Source organism: Lontra canadensis, unplaced genomic scaffold (genome assembly GCF_010015895.1).
Source record: "Lontra canadensis isolate GAN:19392208 unplaced genomic scaffold, GSC_riverotter_1.0 scaffold1, whole genome shotgun sequence".
NCBI classification, from domain to species: Eukaryota; Metazoa; Chordata; class Mammalia; order Carnivora; family Mustelidae; genus Lontra; species Lontra canadensis.
In genome coordinates this window covers 75,049,822-75,064,360 of record NW_022630995.1, presented here as the reverse complement: position 1 = coordinate 75,064,360, position 14,539 = coordinate 75,049,822, and the positions used below count along the sequence as shown (strand labels likewise).

General features: G+C 32.8%; 1 pseudogene; it reads left to right on the top strand.

Moving 5' to 3' along the window:
* The first annotated feature begins 3,141 nt into the window (after positions 1–3,141).
* LOC116865767 lies at positions 3,142–14,157 on the top strand (annotated as a pseudogene).
* The last annotated feature ends 382 nt before the right edge of the window (positions 14,158–14,539 follow it).

Genomic DNA, 14,539 nt, shown 5'->3' with positions numbered 1-14,539 from the left:
ATTAAAACCCAGTGAGCATTATATCTGTTATGATGGTGCAAATTTCTGAGAATGTGAATGAATATGGATTTAGATTCATATAACAGCAATGTCAAATTACCTTAGGAATCAGTCTTGACCACAACCTGGTTGTTCACAAATATCTAGTTTGAAAGTGAGCATATTTGCATTGGGATTTCTATAGTAGTCACTAAATTAATGCAATAACCTTCAGCGGTATAATGTACATTTGTCTTTCATGAACTTAAGCTTTGAAATTCTATCATTCATACTTAAAGCCTGGATTCAAAGAAAAGTTTATAAAATTCTACTTTATGCTGAATTCCATTATAGTTTTGCATAGTTTTAATTCTATACTCTGTTAAATATGGAAAATTTATTTCTAAAAAAAAGTGCTCCACCATATATAGAATATCAAGCCAGCATACATGGTTTTCTAGGCAAATACTATCCAAGTTACATTATGGAGATTCATTTCTCCTAAAAGTTAAGTAAAGTGTAGTATTTGCCCTGAGCCCATACATGTAGGAATCAGGGCTGTCTTCTTGAGCTTGTGTGAACAGCACAGATGCATGGGGCTCCTCAGTCAAAAGAGCCCATGCTCATGATTAAATGCTTTCTGTTCGCTGTCTTGAAATTAATAATTTTGCCTCTGGATTTAAGTGAAGCTTAGTGGGTTAATGAAACATACTGTAGGGTCTTAGAAATTGGGCTCACATTTTCCAATACTACACATTGCCCTCCCAGGATGTATTCATCATAGTTTTTATTTTTTTCCCACCCCCTGGTGTCCCAGGGTTTTCCTAACTTACCCTTCTCTTTTTCTGTCCCATTACTTCTGCTACCCTTCACCCCTGACTTATTTATGTAAGCAGAAGGGAAAAAAAGGAGAACAGCTGAATTATCTGTTTAAAAAAATTGTTTTTTACCCTTCCGTTTTTTTTTTTTAATTGAAGTATAATTGACATACAAATCTTATTAGTGTCAGGTGCACATCAGTGATTCAATATTTTTAGATATAACAAAATGTTACTGCCTTCTATTCCTTGCGGGGATCTGAGTACAAGTGTGAGGAGGGCACTGGGCCTGCACACACCATGGCATCTCAGGGAGGAGGTGATGGGCATTTCCATCCTCACTGGCAGTGCCATAGTAGGTTTGGTGAACAACCTTGAACCTCTTGCCTACCTTTGATCCAGGTGTTGAGTATGGAGATTGCAATCCCTCGGAGGTCACCCTTCCACCATGTATTGAGGTGGTGATTTGTTGGAAGTCGGGACAATTGCATGCATGTGCACATGATCAGACTCTGTCAGCACTTGTCCCATGAGTGCCCTGTGACTGAGGAAGTATAGCGTTAATGGTAAATAAAAAACACTGATGAATGCTAAAAATAGGCGCTGAATGCTCTTGCTATTGATTAAACACAGTAGAATTCAGAAGCCTATGTAAAAGACATATAAGATATAAATAGGTATTATTGATGTCAGATTCATATCATGGGGAAATTTGATAGTAGGTGTCCATAACTGTAAGAATTTGACTAGGAAAATAGAATCAGTATGAGTCCTATGTAAGTTTTCACAATATGAAAATTAGTATTTCATATTTGAATTACTGTAAAGACTAGACTTGAACTAGTTGTGGGAGCCGGTAAAAAATTCTGTGACAGGCTTTTGCCTTTGTGTATGTTGGTGAGCCTGAAGCCACTGTCAGCAGGGCAGACAGTTAGGAAGAAAAGTTGAACATGAAATACTGGAAAATAAGAACCCACAGGACAACCGAAAACCTACAAAGACAAACTGAAACACTCAACTCTTTCTAACTGTATACAATATCAATGACATGGTTTGACCTGCAGAAGAAGCTGGGGTCATTTATACAGTGTTACACAAGTACCTGACCTAGAACTTGAATTACCTAAAAGAGAAGGGCAATTGTCTATGGACCCAGCTATTATTTCCTACCAACAGAGTGAGCCAGAACAACTATAGCAATGTGTTAGAGTCCAGTGACCCCTGGCATTATAACCTTTTCATATATAATGGCTGCTCCTTTGCTTTCAAATTAAAAATTTCCCACGAATTTCCCTTGTGACCACCCTGCACATGGAACCACAAAGTGAAAAGAAATTGTAATTATAGTATGACTTGGTGGACATAGTACAAAGCCATTATAGATCCCAATGTTATTCTATATCAAGCATGTCAATGTTTTGAAATATTGGTGATTGAGTGGATTTGATTTGGAAAATTTCTTTCAAAAATAATTGTGCTATAAATTTCACGTTCCTACCTTTTAAGAGGGAGATATAAGGGGTACTAACTTTTAAAACAATGTTTACTGAGAAAGGCTTCAAATGGACCACTCACTGATTTTGATATATAATAGTGTGTGTGTGTGTGTGTGTGTGTGTGTGTGTGTGTGTGGATGTATCTCGGTTAATCCAGGGGATAGTTGCATAGTTCACATTTTAGAAAGTGAACATGATTTGCATCGAAGAGTAAAAGCTGGTATCAGGGAAATAACTGAATTGCCTTAAGACAACAGGTCAAAGATGCATGAATCCTGGAGACCAGATGAGCAATCATAGTAGAAATGAAAAGAAATCCTGCCTAAGATGATGTCTTAGTTTTATATTACTGAGAAGAAAAATCTAAGGTGAAGATTCTTTTTCAAGTGATTTATCAGTAGAGTGCTTTCAGTAAAGAAGGAGTTGTATTAGTGTCCTATGCTATGTAACAGCTTATTATAAAGTTAGAAGATTAAAACTACACCCATTTATTATCTCAGGTCTGTTAAGTCAGGAGTCTGGACATAGTTTAGTTGGGTTCTCTGCTCAAGGTCTCAGAGGACTGAAAACACATCCTGAATGATAGATAGCGTTGCATTTTGACAAAGTGCTGTCTCTAAGCTGATGCCTTGCTGGATCTTCAAGACGCCATTCTTTTGCACCCATATATGTATCTAGTAGCTTCTGGGTGGTGTAATGTGTGGTAGCACCAGTTAATCCCATGTTTTATAACCTCTGCTGCCTTTCCCTTGGTTTATTTTTTTCTCTCATATTTGGAGCTATTATGCAAGATCCCATAATATAAGTTCCTCTTTACACACACAGATAGTGGTGCTGGCTGAAGTACAATGGGAAGGAAGGGTAAAGCCATATTTTACCCTAGTCAGGAGGAAAATTTACCAGTAGTGGGAGTGAAGGTGATTGATGTTAGGCATTTTTACCAAAAAGTTGGCTGGTCTCCTCAAAATTCTGTTTTACAGGCTCATAGATAGCTTTCCGCTCTTCCACAATAGCAAGTTCAGTCTAGAGAACAAAAGAAAAGCCTAGGATTTAGAGGCTATGGAGTATGGTAAGAGAAGGAGAAGGTTAGGTGGAATTGGAATTGGCCAGCCATAAAAACAAAACAAAACAAAACAAAACAAAAAAAAAAAAACAAAACACCAAAACAAAAAACTAGCACTGCTTTGTCTAGGAACTTATCATGGAGAGGTCCAACAAAAAAGCCTGTGAAGAAACTATATGCATTATCAGGATATAAACTATAATCTTTAAATAAGTCTTTGCTGAGAAGGCGACATTGTGCATAAACCTGGTTAGAGTATTCTCTTTTGTCTCTATGCATCAATTTCAGAAATATCAGGAAATATGGTTAGTAAGTGAAAAAAAGAAAGTATTAATTTAAATTCAGTAAATTCAGGCTATGAGTTTTGATTATCAGTTCTGAGAAACTTTACTTTCTAAATTGAGAGTATATTTGCAATTTAAATTGACTGTAGGTCTCTGAATTGCTTAAGAATGACCAGAAAAGACAAGAGCATATGGGAGATTTTATTCATTGTCAGGGGAAGAACTACCAACTATGTCCCATGAGTCTTATTTAGTTTAAAGTATTGACTACCTAGTTGTCCCATAGATTAGAGGTTGAAAACATTTCTGAATATAAAAAGAGGAAACATAAGATGTTTTGTTAGGTAAGTCTAGGCCAGCACAGACTAAACACTATAGAAGATGAAGCCAAAAGATAGTTGACCGGGATCTCACAAAACTGGCTATGACCTCATGTTTCACCTATTATTACTGGGTAATACTTTAACCTACTATTACTCAAATAGTATTATTAAGAGAAGGTAAGAAAGTTGGCATAGAGAATGCTAAAATTAGATTTTGTCGAAAAACCTTGATTCTTGGTCATATTTTAGGGAAAGGATGGTGCACAGGTCTCATTTTTCTTATAAGCTCTTTTTTTATCCTAATGTCTAATAGGTATGCAAAAGGGAATGATGTTTGAAACATAGCATATAAGATTTGTAGATATTTCCTTATAACTTTTACCATTCATTATGCACACTATTTTCAATCCATGACTTACCATTTTTTAAATACAAAATATTAAATTTGTTTAAATTTCTGTGAAATAAGAGTACTTAAAACATTCTGGATCCCAAGCACTTTGCAAAAAGAGACTGTTTCTAATAGTAACTTCAGTAAGAAACTATAAATATACAACTCTTTCCTTCAGCGTTTGTCTAGTTTTTTCATATATTTTGCTTTGTGGTTTTTAAATGTTTTCCAATACTGGTTACCTCTTTCAAAATGGATTTTATGATTTAAAAATAAAACATTTTTTTTTCAATTAATCTCATAGATTTCTCAAAGAGTTTCATTTTCATAGGATGTGTTGTATAAATAATCAAAGTATGGGTAATCAGTTGAGAGAAACATAGTTTAATCATACACAAAGAACCAGACTGATCTAAAATTTCTGAGGGCCAACTTTGTAATATTAGACATAAACTGATAATAATGTCACAAGTCATTAACCAAGAAAACAAATTATTTGAATAAGACCCTTCTTCCCTCAAGAACTACAGCTCATATTTTTTAGTAAACCAACTTTAGTACAAGAAATTATTCATGGAGATAAAGCTGATTTTTTTCATGTTTAAAAGGTGATTATGATTAATATCCCTGACTGTACTTTGGTCATGTAGTTAAATTAGAACATGTTTCTAGCAATTAATTCATAGTGTCATAAATATAACTTTTACATCACCAATTTATACCCTAAAGAGCAATACAACACATGCAAATTCTTCTGAAGACTATGAATAATAAAAAGGCAAAAAAAAAAAGGAAAGTAAATATTTAATTACATCTGTTGCCATGGCATAAAAATTTTGTGCATTAATTCTATCTTCTCTATTACCACCCACTTCATATTATAAACTCCTACACAAATGCATGTCTATGTTTTCTTTTGCAGTACAAAGAAATAATACAAAATGATTTTGGCATTGTAAATAGTGACTTTGTATAATGGTAATGGTATGGTGATATTTCATAGAATATAAAGGAGAAACAGTAATATCTGATACCCTTACATGTTTTTCTATTTAACATTCAGGTAAATATTTTATTGAAATTTTATTTGCCAGAACTGATTGTCAAAAATTTTTAAACTTTTTTTCACTTCTCTACTCAATTACCTTTGTTACACTCAAAACAATTTCTAATACTAGTGTATCTGTGAGTTCAGTTAACAAATATTTTTCTTTTACGCTTTTACATTTACATCTCCTGACCTCTTTTATGTTTAGTCTTTGCCAACAAAAAAAAATCAAGGATATAAGGATATATAACTCATAGCTACAAAACTTCATGATCTTTAATTAAAGTATAGGAGATAAAAACTCTAATATAAGAAAAATATCCAAGTCACCATGAAAATTATATCATATTCCGTAGGATTTCAGACAGTAATAAAATTTTCCAAGTGTATTTATCAGTGAATTTTTTAATTTAAAGATGCCCTTTGAGTAAGACCTGCAACAATGAAATAGATTCTACTAATTGGCTGTTAGGCCTTTCCCGTAGAACAGAAGATCAAGAGTTCTAACTTGTTTGACCTTTATAATACATTTCAGGAAGTAAGGATGTAAGGCTCACAAGATAGCTGGACCAGGTTTCTGGAAGTTTGAATTCATCAGGAATGAGATTTATATATACTCATTTGTATATGTTGTAACTAATTATATATAATATATATTTTTATCTAAGTCAGAGTATACAAAATGGATTTGGGGAGAAACAAGAGATGGAGGAAGTGTTGAGACTAATTGGCAATTTGCAGACTGCAGTGATATTTTTATATGTGTCACCTATAGGGTACAAAGGGGGAAATTACATTAAAAAAGGAAACATCTTCTTTGTGAAAAGAAAAAAAGAAAAAAAATGATAGAGATACTTTAGATGAGAGGGCAGGTTTCTCTGAGATTGTCTGAAATGTGAATAAAGATGGCCAAAAAATTTTTTGATAATCAAATATGGTCTTTGTAGGTATGTATGTGTATACATATGTAGTTTATGGGTCTTGCATTTGTGTATTTGTGGTTATCTGTGATGTAGCTGAGGGTAAGTTTTAAGAAGTGTTCCTTTAAAGTCTGTTGAGAACAGACAATTGGTCAAAGTGATAGGATTTAGTGAAAGTTTTGAAAGTACTCCTATGAAGATACACAAAATGTTAGTTGCTAAATATTGCTCTTTTGGTCACTCTTCACATAATGTGATATTTTTATAAATTGGTTGTTTCTTCTAAGTTCATAATATTAAAAATGAATATCAGCATACTATATTCTCTCTACTTCTTGTGTGTAAGTTTTCATGAGTTCCCCCAAACAATCTCTGCCAACAGGGAAGTGACAGGGAATGAGTAGAAAGGAAGAAGTTCTGTATTCTCCTGCCCTCCCTTACTATCAACTTGAGAAAAGTCTGACTTTATTTATTTATATAATGAGATTCTCTAAGTTTTCCTTTGGATGCAAGGCTGTGTGACTTAAAAAAAAATAAGCAATTATAAACGTTGAAAACTACTGCTGATAGCTTCTTTATAGTAAAAATTTGAAGCCCTCGAAAATATTAGGTAATAATTACCTGATGGTATTGGGTAAATATGATCCAATGAAGGAGGAATGTTCAGGAATGCACAGTAGTTTGAACCAAAAGAACAGCAGAATAACTGAAAATTACTGTAATTGTAAAAAATGCCTGGCAGAATTATGTCAGAGCATTCTTTCATCCTAACGCAGAAGTTCCAGGGTGACCTCTGCAAAAGGTTAGTGCAAGGCTGAGGACAGTTCAGAGGCTCCCTGCCCACCAAGATAATTGGTAGAATAGCCAACACAGGTTGCTATCTTTGTGTGACTCAGGTGGCCTACTCCCAGTGAAGCTATTATATTGTTCCCAGAACAGGTCATACAACCAAGCTGCTTTGTGTGTGCATCACTTCAAAAAAGCACTTGCTCGTAATTACTCTAGGGCACATAGGTTATGTCACATTACAGAGTTGAATCAAAGTAGTTTTGTAAAGTCATTTCTAAACCTGCTTCTACTGAGGCCTAATTAAACATCAATGACTATACTAAGGAAATGCCATCATAAAAACATAGACAAGTGCCACCCATGGAAGTACTAAACAAACCATTTCAGGCACATATGCAAACTACAAGGCTAAGGTTTTCTTATTAAATACCCTTTGGTATCTATTCTTGTCAAGACATATAAGGAATTCTTCCTTCTTTATATAATTTCCTCAATCAAAATTTTGTTTGGGATTAAAATTTTCCCTACAACTCTACCCAACTGTATTTTTTTTTCTTTTACAACCTACCAGTGATGACTTCTAAATATTTTATCTTTTCTATATCATTTTTTGGAATATTTAAATCAAGAATGCCAATTTCATGGAAAATTGTAAACATCAACAAAGGGAGAGAGAAAATATTACACTGGATAATCTCAAGGGATAAAGGATATCAGTGTCATTTTACTAGCAATGGCTAAAAATTATAGATGTGTGATTTAAGATTGTGTTGACTATGAGACATCAAATTGGACTTTTTGAACTAAGCAATATTTGGGTCACCGTGATAAATACATGTAAATATTAAGGATTGGTGTTCTGGGGATTGGGGATTGATGCTTTGATTTTTTTTTACAAGCATTACTTTTTTTTTTTACAAACATTACTTATAAGCAATGTATGCATATATACCATTTTTAAATTTCAAGTTTTTAAATTAAATATATCAGTTGATCTAATGTTTTATTCATCATAATTCATGTTAACACTAAGTTTTATTATGCCATTTTCTAGTTTGAAAATACCTCTCCTTTCAAAATATGTACTAATAGATGTTCTCTTATAAACATCTGTACTACCATCTACTGGAAAGGTAAGTATATATCAGATATCATTATTTTCAGCCATTCAAAAAAGAATACAATGAATTTGAAAAAAAAAAAACTCTTATTTTTTTGATATTCAGTATCTATCAGTTAACATTAATTATTGTTTATATATCATATTAAAAGATATACACATATATGTATACTGAATATCAACTACATGTGTGTACTGATCATAAAATTTTAAATTAAATTGTGTAATTATTTAGCATTTATTCACTAAATGTTTCATTTTTATTTCATGATTTTACTGTTTTCAAATACTTTCTGAATGTAGAGGTTAATGAAATTTAGATATAGTGGATTAACTTTGACTTGTCAAATGTTTATATACTTTCATTTCTTTAGTAGCATATTTTTCAGTAAAATAATAGTGTCAAAAGAGCATCTAGATGAAATTCAGAAATGAAAACCAGAGAACTATATATTATTTTTAGCTCTCTATATTTAAAGAAAGATAGATAAAAGGCTAATTTTCATGGACATCTAAACTACATAAACTCGTGTTTGTGTTCTATGATGGAGAATGAGAAACTGTGCGAAAGAATAGCACATGCACAAATGTTCACAAATGTTACATTGTGTGAAGTCTGGAAGCATGTCCTGACCTCTCTACCTGCAAACTGTTAAAACTTGAACAATTTAAGGGGTGCAAGGGTGGCAAAGTTGTTTAAGCATCCAGCTTGGCTTAGGCTGAGTCATGATCTTTGGGTCATAAGATCTAGCCCTGCATTAGGCTTCCTGCTCAGCATAGAGTCTGCTTGTTTCTCTTTCCCTCTCCCACTCATTCTCTCTGTGTCTCTCTCTAAAATAAATTAATTAATAAAAACAAACAAACAAACAAACAAACAAAAAAAAACCTTGAGCAATTTAAGTTACATCTCTGATACCCAGAGTTATATATATTAGGACTTTTGGAAACCTCCAGAGATAATTGATAAAAGTTCCCATTTCTCATAGTAGAGGATAATTATCAAAATTCTGGATGATAACAGTTTATACATCTTTTACAAATACCTTTGGATTTTTTTGGCATTCATTATAATACTCCTCTATCAGTCAGCACCCCTCAGTCAAGCAGCACACTCTAATAATTATGGCTAAATTCATGTAAGTACTTAAGCCAGCAATGAATTGGTTCATTTGTTTGAAATATTAAAAAAAAAAAAAGTTGATTTTTGTTCTGAATTTATCCATTCAATGAGACAATGTATGTTCTTTATTCATACTTCTTTTAGTTCTGATGATAGATAGTTTGAATAATGCAGTAAAATATAGAAGCCACAAACAAAAAATAGAATGGATTTTGTATAGATGGTAATTAGTTTCAATAAATAAAGATTATATCCAATTAAATGGTGGGGCAGGCAAGTCATAAATTTTATTATTGTTGTTAGTATTGGTTGTTATTGTTTATTGTCAAATAAGATTTAGTAAATAAGATCAACATACATTTGGATTTAGAATTGATTTGCAAAACATTGCTTCTTCTAGGTGAGTAGAAATGGATATTTATTAGAACTGTAGAAATGGTAAAAATCAGCTGCTTAAAGTCAGGCATATTTAAGGAGCTCATTATTTCTACTCAAGTACCCATTAACTATACTTGGAAATCAACATTTAATGATTTTGGTTAAACATCGGAGTTAAAAGGTATACTGTCAAATTATAAAATCTGTTTTTCCCTTTAGTAGGAGTTAAAATAAGGGTAATAGAAAAGAAGAATCACTTGTTATAAAGTTCTAGCTATTAAGATTAGCAAGTAATGAAATATACTGATTTAGAATTACTTACTAGAATGATAGCATCCATGTATCTACAGTTGCTATAATTTTATGAGCTTTTCTGACTGCTATTGAATGCTTTAAATATGCTTTAATAAATTAAACAATCACATTTATGTGTTATTCACAAAGTTATTTTATTCCATTTTGTAATGCATAAATCTTGAAAATGCAAGTTTTTAAAGGCAGTTTGTATGATATTTAAAGAATCAATCAAAATTTAATTCATATAAAAATATGTGAAATACATCAGAAAAGATAGTATTAAAAAGTAAAATAAATATAAAATCATTAAATCAATTGTATATTTTTATATCCTTGAAATCCTTCTAAAAACATTATTTATGTAAATGAAAATAAATTTTATTTTAAGCAAATGCATACATTATCTCCTGGGTTGACACTATTATAATTAGTGACAAATGTGATAAGTATACTTTTGTGAACTTTGCTCATACAATATTGATAGTATCACCTACTTAAGAAATACTATTTTATGAACTTACATGCCTTACAAATATACCTTTATGAAATTTTTATACTCATATGTGTTGTAGTTCTTACCTACATGCTCAAGCTTTTTTTCCTATCATCTTTTTATCTGATTTCCAATTATTCTTAATTTCTATAATATATTTAAAGAAAAAAAATACATGATCAAGTGTGAACAGCCTGTTCACACAATATACAGATGACATTTCAATAATTATTTAAGCTTCACATTCCAAAGTGATAATGTGTAGATTACATATACTTCTAAGAAGTTTTATAATTAAACAAGACATCATATGTAAATAACCTATCAGAGTTGCTATCTAATAGTAGTTATGCTATGCATGTTAGTTCTATGCTTTTTTATAACAATATTTTGTTAAATGATTCAATCAGTGATCTCTCCTCATTCATTGCTACCCATCCCATGGGTATATAAGAAAGAATGATAAATGGCCCCAGCATTTGGGAATCTCTGTCCCAGAAAATCAGTGAAAAAATACTACAAGCAGTAGGTCCATAGTTAAACAGACAGAATACATACTCACAATGTTAAAAGTATTGTTTTAGTTATAATATCTCTTCATTTGATGGATCTAAATAATATTGGTTTAAGTTAAATTAAGCTTACCCGTGGGTTATTATATGCATTTGCAATGTAAACTCCAAATTCAGATAGATTACAGATTTGTGTTCCTGTCCATAAATTTACATTTTTTTTTGTTTTTTAACTTGAGTATTCCCAGGAATAGTCAGTCCTCTCTACATATAACTCTATTTGATGAATTCTTCTAATATTAAAGTAAAAAAATATCAAAGAACACTAAATTTGAGACTTCACGATGTATTTTTTTATGACCATGTATTAGTGTAGGTATGTATGTTTCCTTTTTATATTTCAATGTTAACTTTGGTTTTCCCAAGTATACAAATGGTAATTTTGTGATCCTGTACCCTTAATATAAAGAAGTAAGGAAAAACTGCCACAATCATCATCCAATCCTACTGTGAACAAATTAGTTTTTAGTGATCACCCATGAGAGGCAAACATCTTCTTCCAGAACACTGGGGTTCCATTTCTGTTACCTCTTCTGGTACAGCAAATGACACTTTGGTGCCTGATAAGGTTTATTTGTCTCTTAGGTATATCAAACTCACTGAAGCATTACACAATAATATTAACTTGGATTGTAAATTCAATGAACCAGTGCACATCATCCCCAGTTCTATGCTATGCATAACACCTAATTCACTATAGAAAATTGTTTTTGGTTTGAATTTTATCCAATAAAAAAAAAATTTACAAGAACAAATGTAGAAAATTATGAGCAATAAATTCGAAATTAAGATATACGTTAGTCTTTTCTAATCAATCACATATTTGCTATTCTTAATTTTTCACTTTTCTAAAACATAGTTCTAAAAAGCTAGTTTATTATCTTTCTCTAAGTATTTGTTGCCCTCCTTACTTTTTTAAACTTGGTAGTTGTTTTTGTTCTTTCTTTTTTTTTTTTTTTTTATACTAATGATTTCACACTCCCTATAGCTGATTTTGCTTCCAAGCATCCTTCACTTTTCTTTTTAGTCACAGATCAGGAAAGCAGCACAAGTCAAAATAAGAAAAAAAAATTAACATTATAAAAAAATTGTTTTTATCTCATAACCTTAATGTACCCTTTTCTTACTTACATTAGAAAAGAAATTATAGTACTAGGATTTATTTATGTTCTCCAACAAAGACAATCTACTTTCAGAACATTTATGTCACATTTCAACCCTTGTCCCTGTATCTGTATAAAATATGTTAAAATAAAGGAAAAAAAACTAAAGAAGAATATATAAAGCAGTAAGCTACTAAGTCTAGTTTTTCTATTTATTGAAAAACAATATATCTGTAAATAGCTTCAATAAAGCTAATACAATGTTTATAATACAATTATGAGTGTTTGTGTTGAAGGTGATACTGGTAGAGAACATATTTTAAAAAATCTTTACAGCTCATGCTTGAAGAAGAGGAAGAATATTGCACTCACCATCTCTTTAACCACACCTAGTTAGCTATTTCAGGACCAGCTCGAGGCTGAAAAAAAGCAAGATCCCAGAGATCATGACAGACTTTGTTGATCTCCCAAAAGAACCGCCTTCATCCATGTACCAGAAGGGCTCAATACCTCAGCTATTAGAGGACTTTGGGGATGGAGGTGCTGTTCCAGAAATCCATGTAGCCCAGTGCCCACTGGATATAGGATGAAAGAAAAAAGAAAAAATGTCAAATGCACTGGCCATTCAGGTGGATGCTGAAGGAAAAATTAAAAATGATGCAATTGTTTGGCAAGGACAGTCAAAAGACAAGTTCATTTATAGCAAGTACACTGACCTGGTTCCAAAGGAAATCTTGAATGCAGATAACCCAGACTTGCAAAGACCTGATGAAGAAACCATTCAAGAGATAACAGAAATGACAAGGGTAACCCTAGAAAAATCTATATCACAGAAGGTTGGTGTAGCCATGCCAGTTTGAGCAGCTAATAAACTGGTTCCTTCTGAGTATATTTGACACACACCATATCATTGAGAAGTGGATTTCAACTTTGGAACTAAACAGAGTTACCTGGATAGTGGAAATGCAGAAAGATCCAGTGGTATCTCCAAGTTTAAAGACTAATAAGAAAATTTCCTGAGAACCACCTTCTCCTACTGTCATGCATTCTCCTAGCCAAAAGAGGATCATGAAGGAACAAGAGTGGAAGATTCCTCCTTGTATTTCAAACTGGAAAAATGGAAAGTGCTATACAATTCCATTAGACAAATATCTGGCTGCTAATAGAAGAGGGCAGCAAACAGTGCACATCAATTGAGAACTTTGCTAAGCTGGCTGAAGCCCTCTATATTGCTTATTGAAAGGCTTGTGAAGGTGTAGAAATATGGGCTCAAGTAGAGAGAAATATGGCTCAAAAAAGAAAATGAGAAACATGAACAGAAAATTAGAAAAATGGCCCAGAAAGCCCGGTAGAGAAGAGTTGGGATCAAAACCCATGTGGAAAAAGAGAATGGAAAGGCACTTAAGAGGGATGAAATCTGGCATGACAGATGAAAGGAGAGACAGTACAATGGGGGAATCTTTCCAGGCAGCTCCTGATAAGAGGTTAAAACTACAGAGAAATGAAAATCAAGATATCAGTGAAGTCATTGCTCCCGGTATGCCCAATCCTCAGAAGTGCTGTGAAGTCCAGTATGACCAAAGGCTCTTCATCCAATCCAGGGGTGCGGACAGTGATTTTGCAGGTAGAGAAGATGAAACTTATAATGCTTATGATTAAGCCTGGAGAGATGGTAAAGATATGGCCCAGAATATTTTCATGCCTGGGAAAAATTTGGACAAGGACATGCATGGTGATGACCTAGGAGCCAGAATAAAGACCAACACTTTTGTTCCTGATAAGGAGTTTTTCTGGTTCAGATTGCAGGCAAAAAAGCTGAGAAGGACCAGTTCAGTTTGAGGAAGATCATTTGGGTTTGGGCAAGTTTTTGAAAGTAGCCAAACAGCACAGTGGCTCCAAAAGACTCTTAGATAACAGCTGCCTCAGTGAACATAAGCATGAGGGCAAGAAGAGGAAGGACTAGATATGTCTCTCTTCAAAGTGAATGAACTTCTATCCATAACCCTAATGATGCAAGTCAGATGGGGAAACAATTTGTAAATCACCAGGATAAAAACCAAACATGGGTGTCAGACTACAGCACTACTTTTTATTATAAGAGTAAAGAGGGATGATAATTCTTTCACTGTTAGTTTTTTTTGTTTGGTTGGTTTTTTGTTTGTTTGTTTAAGAATAGTTTGCATATGTGCTTCTATCCTTTGGCATTTATAGAGCATACTGGCCCACACATGAAATTAAGACCACTTCCTTTTGTGTGACACTAGTACTTTTGGGGGTTAGTATTTTGCATAAGAATGACTGCTGATGAATAAATTTGCCCCAACCATAGAGGGAAGAAGTTATAT